Raw genomic sequence first — 13,189 nt, 5'->3', positions numbered from 1 at the left:
AACAGATGTCATCATTAAAAATGGGCATAAATAAGTAAATAATTATAAATAAAACCATAAAAATTATGAACTATAACAGAAAAATATCATTTATGTCATAGGGGTTCCAGAAGAAAAGAGAACATAGGTGAAAATCATTAGTATTATTAGCTAATTAAAATTACTAGTATTATTAGACAGAGAAATAAAAATTCAGTTAGTAAAAGCTAAAAATATAGAAATAACACTAAAAGCAACAAGAAATTTCTCCATTTTAAGGGAATATCCATAATACTCAACAAAGATTTAAGTCTCACTCTATAGACTAAATAAGAATGCACTGATTTAGTCAATATAATTATTACCATCAATAATATTCTACCTAGTTAATCTATCACTCATTTTCAAAAGTTATTAAAACTTTTCAGATAATAAATTGTTAAAGAAAATCATGGACACCAACTAAGCTCTGTGAGAAATACTAATCAGTGTGAAGTAAAACACATCATTTGAATAAAATATGGGAAAGTAAAATAATTGGATCTCTGAATGATCGAATGACTTATCTTAAATTTTCTGAGTACTTTAAGTTTAGAAAAGTTTTTTTGTAAACTTGTGATAAACTCCAGACAAAAATGCTTAGATGAAGATTGCCTCTCTAACCACAAAGAGCTGTAAGGCAGTGAGAGAAAAAAATACACTAACAACTATCATGACAATGATAATGAGTGAGAGAAATAGAATATTAGTCTCAAAGAGAGGTCGGGGAGGGGAAGGAGGAGGATGTGGGGCATTGGTGATAGAAAGGTTGCACTGATGAATGGGGGTGCACAATTTATGTTGAAACCCAACTACGAACATATTTGTAACAATGGTGCTTAAGTAGTATTATTAGAAATAACAAAAAAAATTTTTGTGGGGGGCCACACCCGGCATTGCTCAGGGGTTACTCCTGGCTGTCTGCTCAGAAATAGCTCCTGGCAGGCACGGGGGACCATATGGGACACTGGGATTCAAACCAACCACCTTTGGCCCTGGATTGGCTGCTTGCAAGGCAAACACCGCTGTGCTATCTCTCCAGGCCCTACAAAAAATTTTTTTAAAAGAAGATCTCTTCTTGTTCTTTGGCTAAAGATCAAGTGTAGTATCTGTTCTCATCAGTTTAATAACTGATATATTCCCTATTAAAGGACAATATATTAAATGAATAATTTTGAGCAAAGTGTCAGAATTGTAGCTCGCTACATCAACGCTACACATTGACCTGGTATTGCAGTACTTGTTATTACAGTGAAGCCCCTTTGAGGAAAATAAAGCTGTTTTCTAAAATAAGAAATAAAAATTCTTAGAAAAAAATCATTAAAATGATATTATAGAAACAAAGATTGTCTTACAAATAAACACTAAGGGTTTATTTAACTTATTTAAATAAGTTCACTAAATGTCACATGGCCTAAATTCAGCAATAAAAATACACCATCCTGTCTGTAGGTGTCAGAAAACTTAATCTAACCTTTTACAGCACATAGGAATGCCAGAAGAACTTTAGGGTTATACAAAAGCTTAAAGTAGAAGGTGGGAAAAATATTCAGGCAAATAGTAACCTTAAACAATTAGGATTGCCAAAACTAAAATTAATAATGGGTTCAGGCATAGCTATTATTAAGGGAAATGCATTAAGAAGACTTAATTATTGGGGCTGGAGCAGTGGTACAAGCGGTAAGGCATCTGCTTTTCCTGAGCTAGCCTAGTATGGACAGTGGTTTGATCCCCCGTGTCCCATATGGTCCCCAAGCCAGTAACCCCTGAGCATCACCAGGTGTGGCGCAAAAGCCAAAAACCAAACTCCCCCCCCCCAAAAAAAAAGACTTAATGATCATTAATATGTGTGCACAAGATGAATCAGATACAAAGTAAAAATCAGCTAGAAACAAGCCTGAAGACAGATATTAAGAACAGCACAGCAATGGTAGAAGTAATAAATTTTGTTCCCAGTTACCATAACTGAATAAAACAAGCAGATGAATAATTAAGGTATCATTTTTTTTTTTTTTTTTGGTTTTTGGGCCACACCCGGTAACGCTCAGGGGTTACTCCTGGCTATGTGCTCAGATGTTGCTCCTGGCTTGGGGGACCATATGGGACACCGGGGGATCGAACCGCGGTCTGTCCAAGGCTAGCGCTGGCAAGGCAGGCACCTTACCTTTAGCGCCACCGCCCGGCCCAAGGCATCATTTTTAAAGAGGATACTTAATAGATTTTTTACAGGGTTTCCTATGTGAAAGGAACAGAACAGAATACACATTATTTTCTACTGTACATGGATGAAACCATATGTTGGAATACAAAACAGATGACAGTAAAAGTAATAAAAATTGAGATTATATAAAATATTTTGAATTCGTAAGGTAATAAAGATTAGACTTATTCTTAAAATAAAAATGCAGAAGAGTTCAAGAAAGATACAAGATATGAATTGTAAATACATAGTGAACATAAGAAAAGCAATCCTAAGACAGATGTGCATATTTATACAGACATATCAGAATATAAGAGGCTCAAATATCCTAACTTCACATCTTAAGGAACTAAGAGAAGTTGAACAAATGATAACAAAGTATAAGAGGAAGGAAATAACAAAATTTAGAATAAAAATTAGTAAAATATAAATAAAAGCTACAACACATAAGAACAATGACATCAAGAACTTCTTCAGTTCCCCTAAGATTAATCAGTGGACAATGATTTCTACTGTCCTCAATTTACTTAATAACATATTTAAAGAGCTAGCCACCGAAACTAGGCAAGGAAGTGAAACTAAAGTGAGTGATTCATACTAAAGAAGTGATAAAGCTCTGATTATATGCAAACAACATGATAAAATAAATAAATATTCCACCACAAATAATTAGCAATCATAAATCTATACCAGAGGCAGAGACAAAAATCAATGTACAAAATGAACTTCATTTGCATATTAGACAACACACTAGAATTAATTTTTTAAAAGTTATTTCATTTGTAAGAAAAAAAGGTCACTGTTCAGATAGTTCAGTGCACCGCATATATGCATGGACAATGCACTTAGAAGGTCTGATTTTAATCTGAATTCATATGCACTGAGCACAGCCAAGGGTGCTCATTGAGGGCAGATAGAACTGAGAGTAGGTCCTTAGTACCAGTCAGTATGACCCTAAGATCAAATACCAAAAATGAAACAAATAAATTGCAATCAAATTAACTAAGAAGGTGAAAGTTTACAAGATGTGTTACTATTTTTTTATTTTTGTTTTTGTTTTTGGGCCACATCCGGCAGTGCTCAGGGGTTAGTCCTGGCTCTATGCTCAGAAATCACTCCCGGCAGGCTCAGGGGACCATATGGGATGCTGGGATTCGAACCACCCATCTTAGGTATGCAAGGCAAAGGCCTTACTTCCATGTTATCTCTCTGGCCCCAAATATGTCACTATTAAAATAAAATTAAAAATATAGGGTCCAGAAGGATCACACAGCAGCTAGAGTAATTTGCCTTGCACTCTGATGACCCATGTTCAATCCCTGGCATCCCACATGGTCTCCAGGGCTTGCAAGGAGTGATTTCTGAGTGCAGAGCCAGGAATAACACCTGAGCAGCACCGGATGTGGCTTCCCCCCCCCAAAAAAAAACAACAAAAACAAAAACAAAAACATGTTAACTTAAAAATATCTCATGTTAATATATTGGAAGAACTACAGTTAAAATAAACATCCATTAAAAGCATTATATAGATTCACTTCAAACTATATAAAACCCTAAATAAAATCTAACCACTTATACACAAAAGAAAAGAAGTATTGAGGAATGATATGAGAAAAGCATTGCGTCCTCTTACATTTAAATTACATTCTAATTACATTTTAATAGCTTAGTATTTAGACATTGTGGTATTAGAAACATGCAGACACTTGAACTAAGGGAATAAAATCAAGAGTAGATGTGTGTGGTGTGCATAATTTTATACATATATAAATTTTAGCTAAAATTGTGCAAATAATTTATATCATATATAATATTATTTGAATCATATCATATTACATTATACTGTAAAATATCTTAAATAATTATATGTATTTGTATATTAGTTAATATATACTATATTTTATGTAATCTTTTATAAACAATATATATTTTTTATAATGTTATAATTTTGTTATATATAATTAAGCTAATTTACATAAAAGGAAACAGAAGAAATTGGAGGAATAAAATGTCTTCAATAAGTTGCCTGGGAAAACTGATTATCTGCAAAAGAATGAAATTGCACCAAACTCATCTGGCACAAATGATATCTCAAAATATATTAAAGAATCAACTGTTATATCTAGTTCATAAAATATACTCCACTATATTTGGTCCAGTATATCTTCGGTGATTCAACCACATTTTCAAGGCAAATACAAGAAAAATAAACAAATGTTGAGCCAGAGAGATAAGGTTGATCTGAGGACTTTGGCATTTGCTGTCCAGGGTTTGATCATTGGCACCATAGATGGTCCCCTTAGCATTGCCAAGATTGATTCCGGAGCAGAGGACCAGATTAAGTCTGAGAACAGCTGAATGTAGTCCCAAAAGCAAAATTACAGTAAAATGAATGTTATTACATTAAACTAAAAATCTTCTACACTGCAAAACAAACTACTATAAAAACATTTGTGAATTTTTGTATGACTATACTCATACACTTTATTTCTAACCAAGTTCTAGAATCTAAACTGTTTAAAATAAGTACTCACACAACTCATCAAAAAATGCAATCAGGGCCGGAGCCGTGGCGCAAGTGGTAGAGGTGTCTGCCTTGCCTGCGCTAGTCTAGGACGGACCCTGGTTCAGTCCCCAGGCTTCCCATATGGTCCCCCAAGCCAGGAGTGATTTCTGAGCACAGAGTCAGGAGAAACCCCTGATCGCTGCCGCTGGGTGTGACCCAAGAACAAATAAACAAACAAAAACAAAGAATATAAAAATCAGGGTCCGGAGCAATAGCAGAGCGGTAGGGCATTTTCCTTGCATGGGGCTGACCCCAGGACGGACCTCGGTTCGATCCCTGGCGTCCCACATGGTCCCTCAAGCCAGGAGCGATTTCTGAGCACATAGCTAGGAGTAACCTCTGAGCGTCACCGGCTGTGGCCCAAAACCAAAACAAAATAAAACAAACAAAAAGAGAATATAAAATCATAAATACCCCTTCTAAATATTCCAAAAGAAAAAAAAAACACCTAAAACGAGTACTAAGTCAAAAGATTTAAACAGACTGTCATTTATTTCTATTTATAAAAACCAATACTTGTAAACAAACCCAAAACCCAATGCAAATGTAATAATAATTTTGTAAAGAAGTTATATGTATGTACATACATTACATTATATGATAGGATAGTACTAAATTATAAAATATGAGATATTAGTGTTGATAGTAATATGGAAAAATGGAAGAGTAAACTAAGAAATGTAAATTAGAAATAAAAAGATAAGAAGGTAAATCTTATACCTGGTATAAAAAGTGACAAAACAATAGAAGACATGATATAATGGTGAAAAAAAGAAGCATCTAGACTTTTCGGTAATCAAACTGTAACTCCCACTTTCAAATCATGAAAGTAGGACCATCTCTCTGAGGCTGAGTACTTCTTAATTCAAAAGAAAAATTAGTAGACCTTGTTAGAATGTATACCTTTAACATATGCTTAATATATACTCTGAACACACATTTAAACTCAATGTCTAAGTAAAAGAAGATGATATTTATACCAAGTGTAGCCATTTTTATTTAAATTGCTGATATTCAAAATAATGGAAGTCCAGATTACCTTCTGAAGACTGGGAAGGCTTTCCTATTTATCTTTTTCTCACCTCTTGATATTTAAAACTAATATGTGTTTCGATTTATTATTTAACTTAGAAATATGTTTAAAAGAAACAATACATATATTTTTGTTATCTGAAATTATTCCCTCTAAAATATTTGAAGTCTGTTTTTAAGCAGATTAAATATGCACCATATAATTTAGATATAATGCATTTAAAACATTATTAAAACATTTAGGAGCATGTTGGCTTTGGGTAAGTATATTCCCCTGGTATCTGGTCAAACAGAACTTGGTTACAATTATTTTTCTCACATATCATTGTATGTATTCAGAGAAAATCTCTGTTAACTTAAATGAATTTGACAAATGGATTTAACAGATGAACAGATGCATTTAAAATTTAGCAGATGGGTCTCAAGTTTCGTAGGTGACTTGGTCTATCTTCATTTCATCAAGTTATAAGAATGCTGGGATATGAGGCTCAAATGTCACCAAAAATAATTAGAAAAATTTATTGATGGTGCCAATGTTATCTATTTAAATGAGCCAGAATCTTTTATTTAAAACATAAATATACATTTTTGCATATTTGAAGAAAATTACTCCATTGGCAAAATTAATTAAAGATAAAAGGATAAACAATCTTCCAACGTGATATATATCTTAAGATATAAATTATAATTGGGAAACATTTAGTTTCTGTAATTGACTCTAAATATGTTTGACCTTTGTGGTGATTATAAAAGAATTTTAGAAGCATACGATAAAAGAGCTAAATCATTAGAAAATATATGTCACAATCATTTACCTAAAAAGAAAGCAGTGTCAGAGTTCACACAGGTCTCATGAATTTTTTAGAGTGTTAATTCATTCCTAATGCCTTAGGATACATTTTACTCAAGAGGAATATCAATTCTTCAGCAGTTATATTGTATATAAATTGATGTACATTACCAACAATATAAGAATTCCAATTTTCCAAATACTTTCTTCCAAAATTGATTTGTCAAAACAACAGATTAATTGGTTGCTCATTAAGCATGTGAAAATTTGTATATTTATTGCTATAAAATGGCATTTATTATGAGTTTATTTGTTTGATTTGCATTTAGGGAACACACCAAATGATGTTATTTAGGGAACACACCAAATGATGTTCCTGGGTTATACTTGGCTCTGCACTCAGGAATCACAGCTGACAGTGCTTGATGCCTATATGATGTCAGAAATCAAACTCATGCCAGCCTTGTGCAAAGCAAGCATCCTATCCTCTCTACTATCTCTCTAGTACAACACTTTTAATTAATACCTAAAATACAATGTTACTCTGGGTCCTGAAGCTCAATTTAATGGAACAATAACATAATGTTTAATTGAACAATAAATGTAACATACCACATTCGATTATAAAAGTGTCCAGTAATTTTAAAATATGTAAAATCAGATATCTAGTACTATTCCTCATCATCTATGGTTAATTTAGAATCATGCTATCTGATTTTTATATGATAATATACTTTATTAAATAAAAACATTTTTTAGAATTTATATGAAATTTTTAATATTACATTTATAAAATTAGTAATTGAGCATTGCAAGGCATTAAAACTGAGCACGGGATAGGAGAAAGCACTTCTTACCATGGGGGGGGTGGCACAAAATATAGATACTCCTTGCTTAATGGCCTACCTGTTTAGCGAACTCTCGCACTTACGACCATCTCGTCACCATTATTTTATTTTATTTTAAATATCCTTTTTTCATCTTGTATACTCTACAGTACAGTACTATGGTTTTTGGTGCTTTAATGTACCTACTTTACTAACTTTATGTTCTGGAATACATTGCAGTACTGTGTGTAAATTAGACTACCTATGCAAATTAAAACAAGTGGAAGTTTTTAGTTTGATTTTTCTGTTATTTTACTTATTCAGAATGCTGTATTGTCCAGTACTATGCACAGACTGTACTACTGTATACAGTACATGCAGTTCCTCACGTAACGACTAATTTGCTTAACGACCAAGTCGTTGAAACAGAATTTGGTCGTTAAGCGAGGAAAGCTTCTTTATCATATGAAGCTCAACAGTTTTACATGTCGCTATACTTACATATTATTGCATTAATGTATATTACTTTGAGCCCTTGAACTCAATTCAAAACTTGTGTCAAAAAATATAGAACTTGAGAATTTGCCACAACTGCCTTATTTCAATAAGTAAGTCAAGGTTATATCTCATAAAGATACCTTCTGTAAAGTATCTTTCTTATGTAAAGTTCAAATTGAGATGAGATGTCATTCTTACACATTGTTGCTTTAATGTATATTTTAAAGATTTCTTTCTACTTCTTACAGTAAGTCAATCTCAATTTTCTTAAGTAGGAAGAATTAGCATTCAGCTTCCTGCAAACATTTTCTGAAATACAATACATCAGAAATACTGTATTTAACAAGTTCACTGTTCAGTTTGTATTCACACTTAGGCCATAGTAAACTATTATTGATGTTTTCAGTTTAAATAAAATTAGAAGAATGAATTAATTAAGAATATACAAAATATTTACATAATTTGAAGACAATAAGTCCCAAACAATGTACTACTAATTAAAACTCTAGCAATTGCTAAAAGCTTTAATAAATATTATTTACAATGAATATCTTAACCTTCATCAAACTTGTGCTTATTACAATGGTCCAGAAAGCATTTCAAGACCCCAAGTTGAGTTCTTTTATTAAACATTTAATCATAAAATTCATAAAAAGATATGTATCTAGTTTAAATATTTGGCAATTACTGCAAATAAAAAAATCTAGAAAAATATTTCCATCTAGAAAAGTAAATTGGCGAGACTGGCGTGGTGGTGCTAGACGTAAAGCATCTGCCTTGCAAACACCAGCCTAGGATGGACCACGATTTGATCACCAGGCATCCCGTATGATTCCCCCAAGCCAGAAGCGATTTCTGAGTGCATAGTCAGGAGTAATCACTAAGCTTCAACGGGTGTGGCTCAAAACAAAAAAACAAAACAATAAAACCAGAAAGAAAGAAAAAGAAAGAAAGAAAAGAAAGAAAGAAAGAAAGAAAAGAAAGAAAGAAAGAAGAAAAGAAAGAAAGAAAGAAAGAAGAAAAGAAAAAAGAAAGAAAAAGAAAGAAAGAAAGAAAGAAAGAAGAAAGAAAGAAAGAAAGAAAGAAAGAGAAAGAAAGAAAGAAAGAAAAGAAGAAAGAAAAGAAGAAAGAAAAGAAAAGAAAGAAAGAGAAAAAAAAGAAAAGAAAAGAAGGAAAGAAAGAAAGAAAAGAAAGGAAGGAAGGAAAAGAAGAAGAAGAAAGGAAAGAAAGAAAAAGAAAAGAAAGAAAAAAGAAAGAAAGAAAGAAAGAAAGAAGAAAAAGAAAGAAAGAAAGAAAGAAAAAGAAAGAAAGAAAGAAAGAAAGAAAGAAAAGAAGAAAGAAAAAGAAGAAAGAAAGAAGAAAGAAAGAAAGAAAGAAAGAAAGAAAGAAAGAAAGAAAGAAAGAAAGAAAGAAAGAAGAAGAAAGAAAGAAAGAAGAAAGAAGAAAGAAGAAGAAAGAAAGAAAGAAAAAGAAGAAAGAAAGGAAAGAAAGAAAGAAAGAAAGAAAGAAAGGAAAGAAAGAAAGAAAGAAAGAAGGAAAGGAAAGAAAGAAAGAAAGAAAGAAAGAAAGGAAAGAAAGGAAGGAAGAAAGGAAGAAAGGAAGGAAGAAAGGAAGAAAGGAAGGAAGGAAGGAAGAAAGGAAGGAAGGAAGGAAGGAAGAGAAAAGAATATTGGCAACTAAAAGTTAGCTTTGTGTGTGTGTGTGTGTGTGTGTGTGTGTGTGTGTGTGGTTTTTGGGTCACACCCAGCAGAGCTCAGGGGTTACTCCTGCCTCTAAGCTCAGAAATCGCTCCTGGCTGGCCTGGGGAACCATATGGGGTGCCGGGATTCAAACCACCATCTTTCTGCATACAAGGCAAACCTCCTACCTCCATGCTATCTCTCCAGCCCCTTGTTATCCTTTATTTCAATAAAGTACTAATATTTATGTACAGTAACCCAATGGAAAATACAAATAGCAAAAATAGATACCAACATAAAAAAGTCACTCTGTGTTAAATCACAGATCCAATATATACTTACAGGATAAATGACTTTCTAATTCTAATGCTATCCAGTTTCACATGTATCCATATTTCATTATCAAGATTATTCAAAAAGATTAAACTAAGTGGTCACTATTTTAATTAAGTGCTCATTATTTTAATTAAACCTGAGATTTGATATTGAGTCACTCTCTATTCACTAAATAAATCCTCAATCTGCATTCTATACTCTAACCACATATATTTATACATATATATATATATATATAATTTTGGTCATATCCCCAAATTAGATTCTTCTTGTTTCAAAAATTGCTTTTTTAACACCAAAAAGGATTTTTTAATAAATATACTATTATATAAATTTAAGGTTAGTGTCTACGTGTCTACAATTTAAAAATTATGAGTGACAAACAGCTTTTTTTTTTTTACTACTTTTATAATTGGAGAGATAGTATTATGTAATACTCTTGCTTTGCGAGTAGCACACTTTGTTTTGATCCCTAACTATGTTAAGAATGATCCCTGAGCACAGATCCAGAAGTAAGCCTGGAGCACCACTAGCTATATATAGATTCTGCCCCCTCCTTACAAAATTACTAAAAGCAAAAAAAAAGAACTATTTTTAACCAAGGACTTCAGGTGCTATGTCTAGAGTGACAAGTTCCAAGTTGAAATGACAGGGTAATGGATTCTTACTTCCAGATGAAGGCTATAGACGCTACAGTAAAAATGTTCACTTCACAGTATTCCTGCTGAACAAATGCCAAAAGTTCATTAAGAGATTTTCCTCTTACTTTATGCAATATAAAATACTATAGTTTTTTCTCTATGTTGTCTTTTTCCTATAGACATGGAAAATCAACTCCACCCCCTTCTTAGTCTATCAAATATAATATGCATAAAAACTCACACCTGTAAAAATACTTAATTTCACAGAAATCTTTCTTTTGGGAATGGAAGATTTAGGACCATATCCAGTGGTGCTCAGGTCTTACTCCTGGTGGAGTTTAGGGGATCAGATGCTGGAGATTGAACTCTCGCAGGCCACCCTGCAAGGCAAGCACCCTATTCCCTGTACTCTCTCCAGCACTTCCCAAGGGCTATCTCTTCTTGGGCTTCAGAGATATTACAGGAGATAAAGTGCTTGACACTTATGCAGTCAATCCCAGTTCACATTCCAGGTACCATATATAGTCCCCCAAGCACTATTAGGAGTAATTCCTGAGTACAGAGCCAGAAATAGCTCTTTTGTACTGGCAGTTATTACAATTCTCCATCCCCAATACCTCTTCTATCTTGTGTTGTATGATTACATTCGATAATTTAAATGCAGTAAAAATAGATCAAGTTGTTATTTTAATCTTCTTCGTGTTGGAGGATTATTTTGTATGTTATCAAATGTTAAGTTCACTCATTACATGCACATAAAATAATTTAATAAAAAATATATACTCAAGTTGCTTAGCTATTTTTTATATACCAAAATTCTGAAGCAATAAAATGCACACATTTTTAGCAGATGATTGCTTCATTCAGCAGATGATTGCTTAATGATCTCAAAGAGAATAAATAGTTCAATATACTAAACCATATACTTTTAGTTGATGCCTCTGTGATTCTTTTGAAACACAGAGACTGCCAATGACATATTCTATCCATATCAGAAAATTTGAGCCACAATAAAAACTATTGTTTATTGAGCATCTGGCAATACAAAGTCTTCTCTATCTCCCAGTACTGTCTGTTTCCAAAAGGAATGTGCTATAATTCTGTATTTATAGATGGAGATAGAGAATAAAATACCTTGAGCTCAGAGACAATAAATTGGCTGGGATTCAAACTCAGTTTCTGCTCTGCTCTTTTGTCCATGAAACCACAGAAAATATTTGACAAAAATCATGCAATGATAAGATGACCAAAGTGTTAAGTAAGTTGGAACAGTGCTGTTCTTTTTTTTCCCCCCTTCTTTGGACTACACAGACTCCTTTCATAAACCTACATACGAAGTATATTTTTCTTTTAAAAAGCTTCAATTACCATATATTGTGGGTTTAAGTCAACCTGGCATATAAAGTAACTTGCATTTTTTTATGTATAAACATTTAGACTCGAATTTAATGTATAGGTTTACTCCTCCAGCTGCTTCTGTGAGGAGTTGTAGCCCCAGGGCAGTGATCATTAGACTCCGAGTCTCTCCCAGTAAGTCACTTCTTAGCTGTTAACAGCAGCTCCAAAGTGGGTGGAGGACTGAGCTAAAGGCTTAAAAAGCTCGAAGTTGGCTCCTTAATAGGAGAGAATGCTAGACTTGGAAAACGTATGGAAGATAATTTTATCCAACTTCCTAGTTTTGGAGAGAGAATTAAGGACTAAATGCAATGCTCTATGCTCAAGACCACATCATAAGTTAGTAACAAAGCTCAGGTTTCTCAACTGCAAATGAAATATTATTTCCATTCTCCTTCAAAATTCATGTTCTCAGAATAGTGCCTACCTTTAATGTAAATGGTTTCTTTTTTTTTTTTTTTTTCCACACGAGTCTCCTGACTGGTAAGAAAACTTATGAGCTAGAAAAGACGGTTCCTGCAACTATATGCACAATGAACAGCTTAATCTGAATAGGTGGTGTGTTTTATGTAGTTTTCATCACAATTCTGGACTTTTTTTTTTTTTACAAATAACTCATGAATCATATTGGCTATTTTGCTGTTTCAGTGGGTACTTCTCGGGAATTCTTGCGATTGCATCACTCAGAAAAGTGTACAAGGCTTGACTTTTCCACCTTTGTGATGGAGATGACTTGAATGCAGGAATTGACTATGTTGACTGTTTTGTAAAATGTAAACAACACTGCATTTCTTTGAGGTCTAAATGGGCTCAATTGATGCTGATTGATAAATGATTCAGAAGCCTTAATTTATATCTTTTCTTAAATAAGTAAAACTACCATCAACATCACTTAGTTCTTATTTGAACACAGACAGAAACACCAATACAGTTTGTGAGGTTTAATTAAAAAATATAACAGTTTAAGCAAATGTAAAGGCATTCTCTAAAGGGATAAAATATATATAGCATATTATTTTCTTTAGTTTTCTTGACATTACATTTCTCTTTTATCAAATGATTTATTTGTAGAAAGAAAGAAAATTCACTTTACTTTTGCTTTATCCCTTAAAAACAACAACTGTCCGGGAGATAATTTTTTTCTATGACCACTCTGAATTCATGAGTAACATAAAACCAGATAAACTTTAAAAGACTAAAATTAAAG

The 13,189-nt window shown here is 32.9% G+C and overlaps 1 non-coding gene across 1 annotated transcript; it reads left to right on the top strand.

Moving 5' to 3' along the window:
- The first annotated feature begins 1,088 nt into the window (after positions 1-1,088).
- LOC126005419 (U2 spliceosomal RNA) lies at positions 1,089-1,280 on the top strand. Its single transcript, XR_007494518.1, has one exon. It is a non-coding gene; the product is annotated as a U2 spliceosomal RNA (small nuclear RNA).
- The last annotated feature ends 11,909 nt before the right edge of the window (positions 1,281-13,189 follow it).

The sequence above is a fragment of the Suncus etruscus genome, chromosome 3, assembly GCF_024139225.1.
Source record: "Suncus etruscus isolate mSunEtr1 chromosome 3, mSunEtr1.pri.cur, whole genome shotgun sequence".
Lineage (NCBI taxonomy): Eukaryota > Metazoa > Chordata > Mammalia > Eulipotyphla > Soricidae > Suncus > Suncus etruscus.
This window is presented reverse-complemented; position numbering and strand designations above follow the sequence as displayed.